The sequence below is a fragment of the Urocitellus parryii genome, chromosome Y (assembly GCF_045843805.1).
Source record: "Urocitellus parryii isolate mUroPar1 chromosome Y, mUroPar1.hap1, whole genome shotgun sequence".
NCBI classification, from domain to species: Eukaryota; Metazoa; Chordata; class Mammalia; order Rodentia; family Sciuridae; genus Urocitellus; species Urocitellus parryii.
Genome location: NC_135548.1, coordinates 32,112,237 through 32,118,962, shown reverse-complemented (window position 1 = coordinate 32,118,962; position 6,726 = coordinate 32,112,237). Strand labels below are relative to the sequence as shown.

The 6,726-nt window shown below is 35.5% G+C and overlaps 1 pseudogene; it reads right to left on the bottom strand.

Moving 5' to 3' along the window:
* Nucleotides 1-727: 727 nt before the first annotated feature.
* On the bottom strand, nt 728-1,422 carry LOC144251005 (small ribosomal subunit protein uS2 pseudogene; annotated as a pseudogene).
* Nucleotides 1,423-6,726: the final 5,304 nt, after the last annotated feature.

Here is a 6,726-nt window from a genome sequence, read left to right as displayed (position 1 = left end):
ACCTGACAAGTCCCTAATATCTTCTTGGAACAACAACAAAAAGAAATCAAAATTGTTATTTGTATTGTTTTTAACTTTGTGACACCAACATCTTATTTTTCTGTTATCGTGACCATTCTAGATGCCTTAACTGGATTGCTACTGTTCTTGGGCTTATCCATTAAAAGTTGATATTATTTTTAGACACTTTCTTCAACTTCCCCTTTAATCCATATATCCTCTCCCATGATCCCATTCATTAGATTAAATCCATCAACTCAGTTTTTAACTATAATCTGGTCACACATGACTTCCACATTCATAACAATAGAACAAACTGCTCTCCTGATCTACTGAAATATTTTCAAACCCTTTATTCTTAACTTCAAAGTACTATGATCTTTTAAAAAGTATTTTAAGTTGTTGCTACATCAATTACTTAATTTCTTCTCCTTTTCTGTCTCTATTAATCAAGTTGCCAAAATACACTTTCTCCAATTACAGACCTAGTCATTCAGTTCCACACTTTCCCTGTTTGTTCCCACTGTATCAGTGACTCACACCCCCTTTCGTCCTACAGAGTTACCTGCATACCTGTCACTTTTTTTTGTACCCTCACTCCATACCATAGCTAAGACTACTCTCCACAGCCACCTCCAACTATTTTTTAAAAATGTGACTTTACCTAAATAATATGCATATAAAAATATTATCAGAGTGGTAAGTTGCACATATTAAAATTAATGTTCTATGGAGAATTGGAATTTTGGTTCCATTTCACATATTTGCCCTGAAATTCCTCCTTGGTTACAGTTTTCTTAGCAGCACCCTTCTCATTCTTTTCAATCTCTTCAGAATCTCTTTAGAAATAGAGATCACGCATGACCTCCCATGGATGTTAACAGAAAATAGTATCACATATGCACAAACCTTCTCTGAGCCAGCATTGACCACGTCGGACCTACAGAGTAAGTTCCCTTGTTGCATGGAATGGCAAAATCCTCATGGTACAGAGGAGAATCTGTGATACACAGAGCAATGGTGGGCAGGTCGGCTTAAGATGCGTCTGTGAGCTGATGATGGTCAGCCCTCAGATCAGTAACCATCAGAAGATGTATCTCCTGGAAGGCTGCCTGGATCTGGTTAGTCCAGTTTCCAGGAGTGAAGCAGCCAGAAATAGGAGTGGTCCCAGCGGCAGCAACAAACTTCAGCACAACTCCCTGGCCATTATTCCTTGAAGACAACATCAACAGGATTTTCAATGGCAACACTGGCATGAGCTTCCTCCAGAAGCAGAACCTCCTCACAAATCCTCTTCAGATTTATGATGTAGATGCCATCACTTTTCCTTTTGTAGATATATTGTTTAATCTGGAAATCAAGATTGGTGTTACCTAAGTGGGTTTCTGCTGCAAGGAACTTGAGGACATTCTTTTCCCGCATTTGACATTGAGGTCTCTGGGCATTGTGACAGTTTCCTTTTAAGTTACAATGGGAATCATTAATAATGCCATATGGATTTCTCCCTGGGTAGCATGAAAAGACTAGTCTCACTCTTGATTGGTAGTTTGAAAATACTTTTCTTTAAATTGTTGAAAGACTGATGAATTTCATCTAATGTGCTGTGCTGCTGCTGAACTACTGGTGTTGCTCCCATTTCCTTCCTCATCCTGGCTGTGCTATTTTTCTCTGACACATTTTCTCTGAAAATTCCTAATGTATGTATCTTTTTGTATTAGTTGGACACTCTTCCTATCTGATAACTCATTTCTTTTCACTTCTGGATTTTTTTTCATTCCTTCCTCTTTTTATTTATTTTTCAATTTGAATGATCTCTACTTGTAAGATATATGAACATCCAAATTTCTGATCCTCTTACACTATCATCCTTTCCATGAACTTTCACATTTTAAATCCTTTTTCCTAACAAACATCTTTTATAGACATATCTAAATTCTACTAATGATTTTGGGTTAAAAAGGAAACAAATTAAATTATCCTTGAATATTCTATTTTCATTTCTTATGAGTGATTCTCTCTCTCTCCCCTTAGAGGACCATTTTTTTTCTTACATAAAACATATTTCTCTAAATAGTTATGAATATTTATTTTTCCATTAGTATTTAAGAAGTGATAAACTTTTAAATCTTATTAGAGCTTGTGCTTTCATTGATTTGATAAAGCATATTGGGATAGAGCCAGACATTATGGAAACCTACAGAATGAGTATTTGTGGATCTTCATTTTGACCTGGTTAGTTTCCTCAGAAAATAACCTGGGATAAAAATACTGACTGCGAGCATTTTGGTAACAATGAAGACAACAGAGTGAGGAAGATGTCTTTCAACCTCCAAGTTTTGTAGCATTTCATCTCACTAATACACTCAGCTCTTTCTCATTCCAGAGATTCTTCCTCAAATCTTTCCAGAAAATTCCTGTGTAATTCAAATATCATTTTGTGGCAAGTGGCAATTCCAGTTTAAATGGTAATAATCCAAAAAAAAAATGAACCAAAACATCCAAATAGAGTCCCAAGTGACAAATGGGTGACACAGAAGTTCCTATATTGTCCTAAGAATCCATTCTCTGCCTCATTCACATGTGTTGTTTCTCAATAGCAGACACGGTATTATGGTACCAGGAGTCAAAACTGTGTTCTATCAGATTGCCAATTTTCACAAGAAAAGGATCCCATCTCCAGAGTTCTTGACTCTCCTACAAATAATTTTTAAACATCTACTTTTCATGGCATGTATTAATCCTCATCACTATTAAAGTCACTATAAAGTCCTTATGAATATCCCTTTTACATATTTGAAATTACAGCCACATATCATGCTCAGAGAAAGAAACTTTATATGTATGTGGATATGTGTGGTATGTGGGTGTATTCCTTTGGGGTTTTAGGTATTCCTTAGTTTCAAATGTCATGCCTCACAGTCCACCAATTAGAGATAACAATAAATTTACTATTACTCAAAGCACTTTTAGTATATAGTACAAAAAGAGAACAGAGAAGCAGCAATTAAGATTAAAGGAAAATAATGAACAAAAATCGCCACTTGTAAAATGCAGAAAGAGAAATCAAGATACAGCACTCACCCTTCTACATAAATCCATGAGTTCCTCAGCAAACATTGCAAAAGCTCTCTTGACCAGTCAGTCTGGCTTCCCCCAGAACTGTGCCCTACAAATGGAGCACTAAGGAGATTTTCTTTGCAAGCAATGAGAAATTCTGCTCAGACTTAGTGAAAAATCAGCTTTTATGATCTTTCTAGATACCTTAATAGGAAAGTTGAAATGTATAAGGCTAATAAATAATCCATTTGATCATTGGCTCTACTTTACCTTTTGTAGGGTCAGCCTTATTCTAAAGCTGCTCCACAACTAATTTGAAGAACTTTCCTCTCTGAGACAGAGTAAGGCTGACGTTTGCTAGTATCATAAGAAAATTCTGAACCTCTTTCTGACTTGTTAAACCCAAGTTGCATGCTATTTCCAACATAAACAATTTGGGAAATACTGTGTGCAGACACTTGGTTGTCCCTGTCCATAGTCAATTCAAGAAGTAAATAATATAGGATTATGCTGATCCAAACACATTCAGCTTCTGGAATGCAGAAGGATCTTGTCTGCACATCATATTACGTGGCAGATGAAGTCTTTGCAACCACATTCTAGAAAAAAAATGAACTTTCAAATTGACATACTTGGTCACATTCAAATTTGATAAATGTGGAAGGGTCTCCACTTCTGGGAAAATGCCATTCTTTGGCTCCCTTCAATCTGATGTTAGTTCAATGGCCCAAAGTTTGATTTAGAGAATGCCAGGCTTCAATCATCTCTAGCAATGAAACTTCCTTTAAATTTAAATTTTATGAGTTGTCAATCAATTTGTATTTCATATTTAAGTGGTACGGTTCTTTAATACACATCAGGGTGTGCCTACTCATCCATAATGTTGGTGTTTGGCTGTGGCCCTCTATATTACTTATCAGCAGCTCCATATTGGTTTTGACCTTTGGAACTCTGGCTTAAGAAGCCAATCTCATGGCTACTCCTCAATGGTGTGCTGTAGGCCTGGATAATTATTAGCTTTATAATCAGGGAAAGTCCTAAAATAGTAGGATCCCTCAGTTCTCTACCTCCATCAAAATTCCACTTGAATCCTAGCTTGGCTGTAGAGTCTCCTCTTGCACTCACTAGAATTTATCTCAGTTTGTGAGAAATATTTTACAATTTGTGACACTGCAAAAAAAATATGGAAACGATAGTTATGCATTGCAAGCATTTTATTACCCCCCCCCAAATTAAAAATGCACAAAATAGAGATAACATTGACTGCTTATCCATATGTCCATTAGTGAGATGCTAAAATTCAATATACTAAAATAGTTCCACTTTTTAAAATTTTCTTCCCCTCTTTTCTCCAATTAAGGTTGAAATGAATGTGGAAAAACTGAAAACATTGTATATTCCTGGTGAAAAATTAACATGTTGTAGCATTTTTTGAAAATCAGCTTGGCAGATTTTTCAAAAGGTAAAAAAAAAAATTATATACTCAAGAGAAATGGAACACTTTATCTCCACAAGGATTTGTAACTGAATGTTCATAACGGTATTATTTGTAACAGCCAAATAGGGAAATGGCTTAAATGGCCACCAGTTGATAGGCAAATGACCAGAATGTAGTATACACATAATAAAATATTAGGTACCTAAAAGAAATAAAGTGCAAATATACACTATTTTCCTCTTATATGAAATTTCAAAATTAGCAAGTTTGGAAATGGGAAGTTAGTGCCCAGGTCTGTGCCTGTGAAATGTTAGAGAGATATGGCTTGATTGATTATACACAGAAAGATTTTGGAAGGATAAGTAGGCTATGGTTATAGTTGAGCAAATGTGAAATATACTTGTTATACTGTGGATCTTACACTTAAATGGGTGAATTGTATGTTATGTGAATTATTTCTTAGTAGAATTGTTGAAGAAGCTATTTCACAATGGCACATAGTTCTCAATAGCCTCATAGTACTGAACAAGTAGGTAACAACTTATGTAGATATTTTGCCACTGTATAACAGACACTTGCAATTACTCAGCTAGAAATAGAGATATCCTCATTGTCAGGGATTTCCTTCAACACAGCCAATTTCATATTCTGTCATTTGCATTTCTTACTCATAGTTAACCTCTATTTAGATAGGACTGTACTGCAGATTTTGCCAATCCACTCAAAGCCGAGCTAAAGAAACATGGAAATTCATCTGCATACATAAGTGAAAAAAACAGACAGACAAAGGTATATGTAGCTTGCCATCAGGGTTCTTCAGGTTTTCTGTCCAATTTGCTTTTTCTGGGGCAGGCTCTGCTCCACTGGAAGACCACAATTCCTAACCTCTGGCATGGCAGTAACAGTGGAAAGATTATTTTCTACTCAAATGCTCTGGTAAATAAGTTCCTGGAAAGACTTTATATGATTGCTTACTTTTGATTTTCTCAATCAAAAATCTTAAAAAGGGCCAGGTGAGGTGGTCCACATGTATAATCCCAGCAGCTCCAGAGGAAGACATGAGGACCATGAGTTTGAAGTCAAGCTCAGCAATTTAGCAAGGTCCTAAGCAACCCAGAGAGACCCTGTCTCTAAATAAAATACAAAATAGGGCTGGGGATGTGGCTCAGGGGTTGAGTGCCCCTGAGTTCAATCCCTAGTACCCTCACACCAGACATACTCAATAGTATTAGAAAAAGGATTTGAATAAGCATGTTTTCTAATGAGAGCCAATGAAATGGCCTAGAATTATCTTGTTTATGGTAAACTTCATGTTAAACATGTTGCAAAAAGGAAGATCACTAAAAGGAGAGAAATATTTTTCTCTAGGGGTAGCTAAAATTAATTAAGAAGACATAAAAATCATAAAAATAGAGCTGGGGTATAGCTCAATGGTAGACTGTGTATTTAGCATGCTTATGGGTTTAATCATTAGCACCCAGAAAATTAATAAACAAATTATAAAAACCATAAAGTAGAAAAAAGTAAATTTAATTAAAATTAATGCTAATTGGAGAAGGGTACTTGGACCTATGGTCAAATGCTTTCATATTTCTGTCTCAGATGAATGATAATTGAATATGAAGCTTCTGCCACTTGATAGAGGAAGTCATTCTGTGCTGAGAAGGAGATGTTGGAGTGTCTGCTCCCCCTTCAATAAGTCTGGTCATTTTTTTGAGGAAAATTTAGAAATAGAAAAAGAAAAAAATCAAAATAACCAAATTATACAGATATTCCTTGACTTACTTTGGAATTACATCCTGATAAACTCATCATAAATTGAAAATAGTGTGTGTAAGTAGAAAATACCTTTAAACTCATAGCTTAGCAGCAAAGTATATCATAGAATATCTATTATCTACCCTTCTGATCTTGTTACTGAGTAGGAGTTCTATGAAGATGCTATAACCCAGCATCCAAATTTAAGATGGGTAGAGCATATCAATATCTTGGGAAAGAGTAAAAATTCAGAACTCAAAGCATCATTTGATTTATATTTTAAAGGTAGCCATTTTGTACCATCATATATTGGGGACCATTTGCACCATCATATGTTGGGGACCAACTGGACCTTTATTTTCTAAGTTTTGGTAGTTTGCCAAAATAGTATCAAAAACAGAAAGAAATGAGTGCACCTATAAAAAAAATTGAACTCAGCTAAAGGACACACAAATTTGCATGTACTTAGATTA